Consider the following 13299-nt stretch of genomic DNA (forward strand, 5'->3'; position numbering starts at 1 on the left):
ACATTCCTACCAGCAGCGAACGAGAGTTCATTGTTCCCAAATTATCACCAATACTGGTTATCTGTTTTTTTTAATTATTGTTTGTTTTTCTTTGTTGCTTTCTGTATATCTTTAATAATTAATGTTTTTGAGTATATTTTCATGTGTTTATTCATCTTTATAGTTTCTTTTTTCCCCTTCTTCTTTTAATTAGAGCTTTATAGTTATACAAAGTAGTTGGGTTCATCCTGACAAACTCATACACACATGGACATCAATTTCAGATCATGATCTCCCCCGCTTTTCCCTCCTGTCCTCCCTACCCTCTCCTATTCTCCTTCCTCTACTCTACTAGACTTCCTTTCACTCATCTATTAATTTATATTTGATTGGTTCTTTATGTTTTCCTATCTTTCCCTCCCCTTTCCTTTATTTTACTTTAGCTTCTGCATATGAAAGAAAACATTCAATCTTTGAGTTTCTAAGTTTGGGTTATTTTACTTAGAATGATATTCTCTATTTTCATCCATTTACCACCAAATGCCATAATTACATTCCTTTTTTATGGCTGGGTAAAACTCCATTGCATATATACATACACTACAATTTCTTAATCTCTATCTATTAATGGGCATCTGGGTTGATTTGATAATTAGCTATTATGAATTGTACTGCTATAAACATTGATGTGACTGTATCACTGTAGTATGCCTATTTTAGACCTTTTGGAAAAATACCAAGGAGTAGGATAATTGAGTCTTATAGTGGTTCCTTCCCTAGTTTTTTGAGGAATCTCCATACTGCTTTCCAGAGTGGTTGTACCAGTTTACAGCCCCACCAACAATGTACAAGTGTACCTTTCTCCCCATAACCTTGCCAGCACTTATTATTGTTCATTTTCTTGATCACTGTCCTTTTGACTAGAGTGAGATGAAATGTTAGTGTAGTTTTGATCAGCATTTCCCTGATTGTTAGAAATGTGAAACATTTTTTCACTTATTTGTGGGCTATTTATGTTTCTTCTTTGAAGAGTTTCTGTTTCGTTCTTTTGCTCATTAATTGATTGGGTTATCTGTTTTTTTAGTGTCAAGTTTTTTGAGTTCTTTGTGGGTTATAGATATTAATACCTGTTATGGTTTAGATGTGGTGTCCCCTGAAAGCTCATGTATAAGACAACACAAGAAGGTTCAGAGGAAAAATGATTGGGTTATAGAATAAGCCAAATCAGTGAGTTAATCCTTGATGGGATTAACTGAAGTGAAAGACTGTGGCTGGAGGAGGTGGGAATTGGGGCATGCGTTTAGCACATATATTTTGTATCTGGCCAGTGGAGTCTCTCTCTCTACTTTTTGATCACCATGATGTGAGCTGCTTTCCTCTGCCACACATTCCACCATGATGTTCAGCCTCATCTAGAGCCCTGAGAAATGGAGCCCACCTTTTATGGACTAATACTTCTGAGACCCTGAGCCCTCAAATAAACTTTTCCTCCTCTTCAATTGAGCTGGTTGGGTCTTTGAGCCACAGCAATAAAAATGCTGACTAAAACAATACCTGATTGGAGGAGTAGCTGGCCAACATTATCTCCCATTCTGTAAGACTCTCTCTTCACTTTCTAAATCATTTCTTTTACCATGCAGAAGCTTCTTGGTTTGATGACATCCTACATATTGATTTGTTGTTTTACTTCTTGTGTTTTGGGGGTCTTGTTAAGGAAATCAGTGCCGGCACCTATATGATAGAGTGTTGACCCTATGTTTTCTTCTAGCAGTTGTAAAGTTTCTGATCTAATTCCTAAGTCTTTGATTCATGTCAATTTGAGTTTGGAGCAGGGTGAGAGAGAAGGGTCAAATTTTATTTTTCTATATATAGCTATCCAGTTTTCCCAGGACCATTTGTTTACAAGGCTATCTTTTCTCCAAGATGTATTTTTGGCACCACTGTCAAATATTGATCTTGTGCTTGTGAATTATTTTAGTGTATTCTTACAGTATTTCCACTATATTCTTATCTTCTCAAATTTTAAACTAAGTTTTGCTGTGTAATCTTGGCTGGAAGTTGTTTTCTTTTAGGGCTAGGAATATCTCATTCTAGCCCCTCCTTGATTTTAAGGTCTGAACTCAGAAGTCAGTGACCCTTATTTGTTTGCCTCTCAATGTGACCTGATGTTTTTCTCTTGTAGCTTTTAATATTATTTCCTTATTTGCTCTTAGACATTTTGATTGTGATATGTCTTGGTAAATTTTTTATTTGATTAGTTATATTTGGGGTCCTGTAAGCCTCCCATATGTTGATGACTATCTCATTTCTGATATGGGAAGAGTTTTCTGTAACTATCTCATTGAAAACATTATTTATGCCTTTAGTTTGTGTCTCCATGTTCTCTTCTATCCCAGTGATTTTCAGGTTTGGTTTTTTAAAATTGTCCCAGAGTTTTTGTATATTCTGTTTACGTTCTATAATTTTTTCCCTTTATTGTCCTCCATGTACTCAAGATCATATAGCCTGTCTTCAAGGTCTGAAGTTCTGCCTTCAAGGGCTGAGGTTCTATTTTTAACTCAATCTAATCTGTTAGTGATGTCTTCACTTGCATTTTTAATTTGACTGATATTTGATTGATTGTCTTTCATTTCTAAGAGGTCTGCTTGTTTTTTTCAATATTTCTATTTCTTTATTAAAGTGGTCTTTCATCTCCTGAAATTGCTCTTTTAATTCCTCCCTTGGGTCTTCTTTTATGTCACTGAACATTTTAGCTGGCTTTTTTTTTTTTTTTTTTTGGTAGTGCTGGGGATTGAACCCAGGCCCTTGTGCATACTAGGTAATCCCTGTACCAACTGAGCTATATCCCCAGCCTTCATTGAACATTTTAATAATCAGTTCTTTATAATCTTTCTTTCTCTGGACTTTTGTCTACTTCAGTATCACTTGGATCCTTTACTGGGGGATTGTGTATTTTGGGGGGCGGAGAGATTTGTTAGCCTGTTTTCTCATGTTTTTAGAAGTTTTGGACTTGTGTATCAATTGCATACCACCTATTTTTTTGCACATGTTCTTTTGTGTGTAGTTATCTTATTTGTTCTGAGACTTCTCTCTATTTTTGATGTATGTGTAAATACCATGGAATGGGACCTGAATTCCCTCTCTGATTGTTTCTCTGTGGATACTTGTTATTGGTTTGTGGCTTTTGTCTCCTCCCTTCTTTGAATTGGAGTAATATCAGGGAAAGTTCAAAAGATAGAGCATCAGTCTCTAACCTTTGAACTTTTAATGTCCCCGTAGGTTCCCAGCACATCACAGAGTGAAATGAAATAAAAAATAGTAACAACCATGACAAAAAACAAACAATATTCAGTGTAAAGTAAATACCCAGTTCCTACTATAACATCTTCAACATTAATTGGCACCAATAAATAAGAAAGGAATAGAAGACACAGAGAGAAATCCATCTAAATATAGTTATCTCATACTAAGCAAAGGTGCGAAAAACATACATTGGAGAAAAGACAGCATCTTCAAATGATGCTGGGAAAAATAGAAATTCATATGTACCAAAATGAAATTAAACCCCTATCTCTCACCCTGCACAGAACTCAACTCAAAGTGCATCAAGGACCTAGACCAGACACCCCATACCTAATAGAAGAAAAAGTAGGCCCCAATCTACATCATGTTGGCTCAGGAACTGTCTTCCTTAACAAGACTCCTAAAGCACAAGAAATAAAATCAAGAATCAACAAATGGGATGGAATCAAACTAAAAAACTTCTTAACAGCAACGGAAACATGATTATCAAGAGAGAGCCTACAGAATGTGAGAAAATCTTTGTCATCTGCACCTCAGACAGAACATTAATCTCCAGGTTATACAACGAACTCAAGAAACTTAACACAAAAAAAACAAATAACCTCCAAAATCAATAGATGGGCAAAGTAACTGAACACACACTTCACAGAAGAAGAAATATGGTCAATCAATAAATATATGAAAAAATGTTCAACATCTCTAGCAGTTAGAGAAATGCAAATTAAAACTATCCTGAGATTTCATCTCACTCCAATCAGAATGGCAATTATCAAGAATACAGGCAACAATAAATTTTGGTGAGGATGTAGGGGAAAAGGTACACTCATACATTGCTGGTGAGAATGCAAATTGGAGATTCCAACCATTATAGAAAGCAATATGGAGATTCCTCAGAAAACTTGGAATAAAACCACATTTGATCCAGTTATCCCACTCCCCAACATATATCCAAAGGACTTAAAAATCAGCATATGATAGTGACGCAGGCACATCAATGTTTATAGCAGCTCAATTCACAATAGCTACTTCTGTTTATTTCTCTAAGAGAAAAGAAAGAGTGATAGGAGTTCTATTTTCAAAAACATAACCACAATTTTTAAAAATTAATGAATGATTCCCTAAGTAAATTTTAATATAATTTAATATAATCAGCAAACAAATTTCCCTGATCAACTCTTTTTTTTTCCCCTAATTGACTCTTTTTTATTTTTGGGACTCAGGGGTGCTTAACCACTGAGTCACATCCCCAGAGCTTTTTTGTATTTTATTTAGAGACAGGGTCTCACTGAGTTGCTTAGGGTCTCTCTAAATTGCTGAGGCTGGCTTTAAACTTGTGATTCTCCTGCCTCAGCCTCCAGAGCTGCTGGGATTATAGACCTGCACCACCTACACCACTGTGCTTGACCCTAATTAACTCCTTTTTTTTTTTTTTTTGGTGCTGGGGATTGAACCCTTGAACTTGGGGCCTTGTGCATGCACGACAAGTACTCCATCAACTGAGCTATTCCCCCAGACACCTAATTGACTCTTAAATGCCTTTATTGGTTTGCTTGGGTCAGGATCCAAACAAGTTCCACAAATTATCTTTGGATTATAAATCTATAAATATAGATTTATATAAATATACATATATATATATAAAGACTTTTTACTCTATAAGAGCCCCCCCCAACACACACACACACACACACACACACACACTCACACACACACCCTTTTTTTTGTCCTTTGTGAGTTCTTTGTCAGTTCCTTGTTCCGTAAACATGTTCACATTCTGGATTTGATTGATTGTATTTCCAAAGCATTTGCTACTTCTCTAACTGTACTTTCTGTAGTATGCTAGTTAAACCCAAATGCTTTAATCCCTTGGCAGGAATAATTCATAAGTGGTACTTTGTTCTTCCAGTTGCAACACATCAGAGGACACGTCTCTTTAGATCTTTGTTGATTTGATAGCTGAAGGTGCTATATTATTACTACTTATATATATTCTTTGATTATTAGTAAAGTTGAACATCTTATATGTGAAACAGTATTTCATTTTATCACGAATTGTCTCACTGTCCTTTTGACTGTCATATTTGTTACACACTTTTCCTTCAAAATGTCTTTGATTTCCATTTTTTTGTCATTTTTGACAAATAGTTTCTGAATTTCTGTATAGTTAGAATCATTATTCTTTGTTGTTATGATTTCTACCATCTTTTTACTGACAGCACAGCCAGGGAGGCTGCCTGGACTAGATTCAGCCACCTGCCTGCATAAGAAATAAGCAAACTATGTTAAAAAAAAGAAAAATGAATTTTACACAGATTGATCAAACTGGGAAGACACAGCTAGTTCCCTTATTTGAAGGCCCCATAGAAGCAGTTACAAGTCATAGGAATGAAATCCAGGTGACATCTGTATGTAGATTTTGATAGGCTGTGCTTGGCCAGAGAATATGTCAGTCTTAATTTCCTTGGCCTCTGTCTTCTGCCTGAAGACGTATAGAATGCAGAAGAGCATTATGGGAAGTTGCTTTTAATTTCAAAGGGGGGTTTGTATATCTCCATTCAGAACATAGATATTTACAGACATTTTCTTTAGTGCTTAATTGTTCTTTTTGCTTTTATCTCTTACACTTAGTTCTTCTGAGACTTACTATGATGAAAGTGGGAAAGCAGGATTTAGATGGATTTTTTTCTCCTACAACTATAAGACTAATTGTTTCAGTATCAATTATTGAATACTTCTTTCACTGATTTGTGAGGATTAACTCATTGCATTACATTCTTACATACATTCTCTTTTATTGAGAATTTTTAATTTTTATTTCAATTTTTATCAGAAATGACTACTTTGATTAATAAAGATTTTACAATTTAGTAGGATGATTACTTTCCATTTCCATCTTTTTAAAAAATATTTATTTTATTTTTTTTTTGTGTAGATGGACACAACACAATCTCCATGTGGTGCTGAGGATCGAACCTGGGTCCCGCCCATGTTAGGGGAGCGCTCTACTGCTGAGCCACAATCCAAGCTCCTCCATTTCCATCTTTACTATTTCTTTTAAACAAATTGCTTTAGTTGTTCATGTCAACTTCCTTTCAAATGAAGACCCGATTTTTCCAACTATAACTAAAATTAAATTGAAATATTTTTTTAGAATTGCATCAAATTAATAAATTAATTTGGAAAAATTGGACATCCTTGAGATCCTTCATCTTAAGGGTCTCTTTCTATTTCTACCTGTCAGAGTTTTTATTTTACTCTTCTCTCGGGCATTTCTTGTTAATATTTCCAGGCATATTGCTTTTGCTTTTGTTCCTATCTCATATGGTTCTGTTAAATTAATTTTTTTTGTGGGGTTGGTTACCAGGGGCACTTGACCACTTAGCCACATCCCCAGCTCTATTTTGTATTTTGTTTAGACATAGGGTCTCACTCAATTGCTTAGTGCCTTGCTTTTGCTGAGGCTGGCTTTGAACCTGTGATCATTCTGCCTCAGCATCCCGAGCTGCTGGGATTACATGGTATATTATGATTATTTTTGATGGCATAAATAGAAGGGACTAATTTGTATGCTTTGTCTTGCATCTCTCACTTTACCAAATGCTAACCAATCATCAGAGTTTTCAGCTGGTGTCTAAGTGCTGCTGATTTTGTTTGCTTTGTGACAGTTACGCCTTATTTTTTTGTGTCTCATGTTTTATGGCATTAAGCAACCCCTTCACTAATTATTAACAACACTAGTACAGCAATCATTTTATTTTCCTCCTGATTTTACTGAAGATAAATCTAATGTTTTTTCACAAAGTATGTTATTGGTTATTGGTCAGACAGATTGTCATTTATTAGAAAGAATCATTGCATTCTTGACTTTTAAAAGTTTTGCTATTATTGTTTGTTTTTAATCAGCAGAGATGTGGCACATTGTTACCAGTATCCTGCTTACATGTAGAAAAACACACACACACATACTGCTCCACACAGGCAAAGGGCAGCTGCTTCTTTCTTTAAAGAACCCTCCAGGCTTCTCAATATGAATTTTCTGCTTGCCGCATAGTTGATATTCTCAGTGGAATGATTCCCGATATACCCTTTCAAACTTGGTACAAGTCTATCTTCTCTGAACTCTGATTTGTATTGCATTACAAATGTTTGTTTCTTTTATTTTACCCTAAACATATTTGATGACATGATTTAAGTGTGTTTAAGAAATTTGGAATTTAGAAACACACCTCAGCGGGATACAACCCCTGTTGCCCCCACACAGCCCTGAGCCTCCATCATCAAGTTTTCAGCCAGCAGGCTGAGGGACCATCCTGAATGTATTGCTCACCCCAAAGCTCTCCAAAGGTCAATTGTGACAAGATTGAACTGGTATTTTTAGGGGCTTAGTAAAAGGCCCAGTTGATGAGGAACAAAAAGCAAAGTCTCCAATGTACAGAGGCCCAGAAGCACCAAATCAGCAGAACACAATGGGCATCAGACCCAGAGAACCTGCAGGTGTTTTTAGACATATAGTCATCTGCTTACATCACCCTTGCTTTCAAAAATCAAAGCTGTCTACAGCCTGTGTGTTGGCACAAGTCTTTAATCTGTGCTACATGGGAGGCTGAGGCAGAAGGATCACAAGTTTGAGGCTGGCCTGGGCAATTTAGTAGGAACTTGTCTTGAAATAAAAAATAAGGACTGGGGGTATAGCTCAGCAATAAAGCACCCCTGGGTTTAATTCCCATTACTAGGAAAAAACAAAAGATGTGGAACACAGGTGAAGCTTCCCTGTACTGGTCAAAATCCCATGGATGACCATCACAACCTTGAACAACATTCCATTGTGAAAGAAAAAATCTGCAGACTTTTAGAAGGCATGAGACAACATGCCTCTGGATATGGTTCAAGTAAGTCATTGAGATGGCAAGTAAAGAACTGAAAACCTTGGGGAATTACCTGCTGCCCAGGAACAGAGAAGCACATCAAAGAATCATATGACATGGAGGGGCTGTCTGAACCCCTAGGAAAACTTTGCAAGCTATTGTGGAACTGAAGGAAGTTTAATAAATGGTTTGCCTATTCAGAAACAAATCTTATGAAGGATGCAGTGTAACGCTGAATTAAGAATACAGGTTTTAGAGTCCAACTGACCTGTTTTCAAATTCTGGTTCCACCTCCTTCTAGCTAAGCAATATCAACAAATCATCAAGGATGTGTGTGCTTAGTGCAGCCCAGCAGTGCCCAAGCGCCAGACGTGCAGAAACACTTGATTTCCTGGTTTATTCACTCATTTACTGATGATTGTTCCTTGCTGAGAGCATAAACATCTCTTTGGTATTCAGTATAAACACCGGATTTTGCAATTATTTTTGCAAATGCCCTATTGAAATATTTCACTCTGGATGAATACAGGAGACCATCATTTTAACCCTCTTTTGGCTAGATTTCACAGATTACTAAGCACAATGAGGAGCAGGTGCTACACTCGGAAACAAACACAGCTGTATTTGATTAAAAGTACACATCTAATTGGTCTTATGAAATTCACATGAAAAAGAGAGATGTTGGCACATACCAGAGGGCTCATTACTGTCATATTCCTTCCCACAAGGCACCATTCTGTAAAGAAGACTGATGTAAGAGACACGGGAGCAGGGCTGTTGGTGCCAATTGGCACTCCACCCACCCCAGATCAAATCTATTTCTAACAAAACTCCAGGGGTTCTGTTCCCATTATCTCTTGCCATGTAACAAATCTCCCCTAAGCTTACTGGATTAAACCAACCACCATTTATTTTCTGTTGATGGGGAAAATTGGGGAGTACAACTTCACATGACCTTGGCTGAGACTGTCATATAAAGGCCCGGCTGGACCAGGAAGTCTGCTGGGTTCACTCCTGTGCCTAGAGTTAGATGAGGTGGCTGGGAGGTGGGGCTGCTGGGCCTCACCCAGCTGAGGGATCTCAAGGCACTCCCTCTTCACCCAGCCCTTCTGCACCAGTCTCTTCAGCTGGTCACTCAGCAGGGTAATCACATTTTTCTCACACAGTGGCTTAGGGCTCTGCAAAAGGCAAAGGCAGAAGTTACTGGGTTTCTCATGGGATAGGCCCAGACTAGCACAGTGTCATTTCTCCTCATTCTACTGGTCAAAGCAAGTTACAGAGTGTCCTAGATTCCTCTGGGAGGGGACTACAAAAGGATGTGGAGATGGGGAAGTGTGGCTCCTCAGCAGCCGTATTTGGAGAACAGCTGCCATGGATTCTCTAACCAGCTTCATGAGGATATGCGCTAACGAACTACGGAATGTCCCTTTTCCCGGAGTCTGCCTGCTTAATAGTCAACATGAACAAAAGGAGGTCTACGAATCCTAGGGAGTGGGGCTCTGGCACTAATTCTAATACCTCCTCATTAAGGAACTGGTGAAAGTGTTAATTAGACACAGTTTAAGTGACTATCTTTCCTTCAGTCCTTTGGTGACATTTATTTTCTTGATCTACATCCTTTGCTGAGTTTCTCTTGTGATTCATATCATCATGTTGTAATGGTCACTTCCCTGGTGGGGAATGGCCTTTGAATTTATTGCTGAGAAAGCGCCATTTCACCAACTTCAGTTGTATAAAGTTCACAATTTACGTGCAGAATCTCTGCCGACTGTCCCTGTAGCCACAGAGGCTGCTCTTTCCAGGGGCTCCTGAATAATGCTGAAGACTTAAGGAAGGGTATTAAGTGCACTCTGAAACTCTACCCTGCTAATAAAACTTTCTATAGCTATGCGGCTCTTTGACTCCAGAACACTTCAGATTAAAGGGCCTGGGTATTTGCCCAAGAATGACTTCCAAGTTCTGAAGAACCTGGAAAACATACATAACAGAGTATGCAGTGTGTAGTAGATGTGCAGCATGTTTGAAATAGATGTTCTGATAGTCATCCAGAGGAGTAAGTTAGTACTGTGTTCTGAGTGCTTCATATGCTGAAATCTTCACCCCCCCAAGATGATGGCACTAGGAAGTGGAGTCTTTGAGAGGTGATTTCTCATGATTGAGATTAATAAAATCCTGGTGAGCTAGCTAGGTCCTTCTACTATGTGAAACCACAGGGAGATGATACCATCTATGAACTAGGCCTTCATCAGACACTGAATCTGCTGATGCCTAGATCTTGGACTTTGCAGACTCCAGAACTGTGAGAAATATATTTCTGTTGTTTATAAGCTGCTTGGTTTATGGTATTTTGTTACAGAAGCCTGAGTGGACTAAGACAATGAGTTACCTTTTTCAAAGGACCTGGAACACTGTGAGTTTCAATAATCATTAGTTACCATTTTGGTATCTGCTCTAGCCCTTGTTCACCAATACAAAGTTGGCCCCAAAATACTAATCCTGTAATTTTAGATTGCCCCAGTCATCTGCTAAAACCATTTTTCTTGGTGTTTTTGAATGAGAAAATTAAATATATTTACATTTAACTATCAACTTATTTGATATTTCTACTATCTTTAAAAAACTTTTAATATATTAATTGAAACACTGTTGTACATATTTATGGAGTACAGTAAAATAATTCAATCAACTGTGCAATGATCAAATCAGGGTAATTAACATTTCCATCTCCTCAAACATTTATCATTGAAAACCTTTGGACTCTTCTAGTTACTTTGAAGTATATCATAAGTTATTGCAGAATGTAATTGCCCTATTGTGCAATAGAACACCAGAACTAATCCTTCCTATTTAACAGTACTTTGGTACCTTATTTAACCTCTCTCTATCCCTCCTTTCCACATCCCTTCCTAATCTCTTATGACCATTATTATCCTTCTTTTTTCCCCGTGAAACCAATTTGCTTAGCTTCCAAACAACATGCTGCATTTGTCTCTCTGTACCTGACTCACTTTACATAGCATAGTGTCCTCCAGTTCTATTGATGATGCTGAAAATTGTATCACTTCATTTTTTTATGGCTGAAAATATAACATTGTGCATATATGACACATTTTCTTTATCCATTGATGAATACTTTGGTTGATTCCATATACTAGCTATTGTGAATAGCACTGTAATAAACATGAGTTAATAAATTGATTTCATTTTCTTTGGATGTACATCCAACTGTAGGATAGCTGGGTCATTTAGTAGATAGATTTTTACTTTTTCAAGGAAATTCTATATTGGTTTCCATAGGGACTGTACTAATTTCATCCCCACTAACAGTGTGTGAGAGTTCTCTTATGTCCAGATCCTCAACAGTCCGTGTATCTTTTTGTAATAGCCATTCTAACTGGAGTGAGATGCTTAGTAATATCAAGCATTTAAAAATATACCTTTTGGGCAGTTGTATGTCTTCTTTGAGAAAGATCTACTCAGATCATTGGCTTATTTTTTAATCATGTCCCTCTACCTTTTTTTTTTTTTTTTGCTGTTGTTTTGAATTTCTTGTCTAGTCTAGACATGAATCTTTTGTCAGATGAATAGTTTGCAAGTATTTTCTCTCAGTATGAAAGGTGTCTCTTCACACTATTATTTCCTTTGTTGTGCAGTAGCTTGATGTAATTGCATTAGCTATTTTTACTTTCTGTTATTTTGGGGGTCTAGTCCAAAACAGAATCTTTACCTATACCACTGTGTAGAAGCATTTCTCCTGTGTTTTCTTCTGTATTTCTACCACCTTATCTTGTTTTTCCATTTGTCACCCTTTCAGTTTCTTTTTATGTCTCTAGTGGCCTCCCTTTTGACTTTTTAAAAATTCCGCTTTCCCCTTCCTTTTGGCTTTCAGTTTATACATTCTATGTGTACACTTTTAGGATTACCCTAGACATTTAAACAAGCATACTTTCCTATCAAAAATATAAGGTATGTACTGTCTTATTTCCTCAACATGGGACCTTAACAAAGCTTTCCTTAGGATCATCCATCTCCTGACTTACATAATGTTGCCTATTTCAGTTGTGGTTTGCTTTTTCTAACTTGTACAACATTGTTATTAGTTTGTGTAATTGCTGTTTATTCCAATTTTATAGATAATGTTCACTTATTTTTCAAATCTGCTTGCTCAGTTTTGTGGCCTTTGTAACTTACATCTTCAATCTCTTCTACTGTTTATTTAAACATGTTTTAGTTTTGATGATTCAGGAAGTCTTTGCATGTCTAATTCTGCTTTAAGCTGTTTTTGTTGACTCTAGCTCATGATATTTTGTTAGTCTTTGACATATGATTTGTGAATTTTTGCTCATATTTATTAGAAATTATGTGTGTAATTATTTATAATGAGGTAGAAAGTGGAAAGGTATTTTCCAGGTACCTCTCTGGGTATCTGGAAGAACTACTAACCCAAGAGCTCTTGAAATCAAATCCTGGGCTTGAGGTTTTTGTAAACACCCAAAATATATCCTTTTTTTTTTTTTCTGCAAGTCTGTATGAGGTCAGAATTGTGATCTGAAAAATCAGAGAAGACCCCCCACCCCACCCCCCATACCACACACATATGCACAGTTCAAGTTTCTAGTCAGCCTGTTTGGTTCAGTTTTCTGGAGAGCCAAATTCAGGAAGAGATTAATTGCCTGTTCACTCCTATATGTGAAATGGTTCAGTGTCATCTGTCAGGATGCTAGAAACTGAATTTGTGTGTTTCAGTTTTACTCAGAATTTTATTTGTGTTTTAGAAAAGGCAACATCACTTGTGGTGTGGTTGCTCCTGCAATCAGTGCCTAGACAGACTTTTGGAGAGCATGGTGAGCGGGGTCAGTCCCTGATTTCTACTCACCATCCTCTGCAGCTGTTTTGAGTAGAGTTCAGGTCAGCTGCCTGGGGAGGGCATCATGAGTTCAGCTCTATTGAGGGGCACAGATTCTTCGAGATCTATACACACATCAGCTCTGCCATGATGTAGGCCATTTTCTTCCCGCATCATGATCTTGGCTCTACTCTCACTGTCTCCCCATCAGCCAGGTGAAAACCCTCTTTCTGCTAGCCTTTCCAGGGCTCTCTGGGAGGCTGAGGACCACCCTCCACATCTGAAGGACCACCCTCCTCTGGAGCT

The 13299-nt window shown here is 37.4% G+C and overlaps 1 protein-coding gene across 1 annotated transcript in view; it reads left to right on the forward strand.

Annotated features, from left to right (window-relative positions):
- Positions 1–13299, forward strand: part of Nr1i2 (nuclear receptor subfamily 1 group I member 2) — a 37560-nt gene that overhangs the window by 13051 nt on the left and 11210 nt on the right. The window lies entirely within an intron of this gene.

Source organism: Urocitellus parryii, chromosome 2 (genome assembly GCF_045843805.1).
Source record: "Urocitellus parryii isolate mUroPar1 chromosome 2, mUroPar1.hap1, whole genome shotgun sequence".
NCBI classification, from domain to species: domain Eukaryota; kingdom Metazoa; phylum Chordata; class Mammalia; order Rodentia; family Sciuridae; genus Urocitellus; species Urocitellus parryii.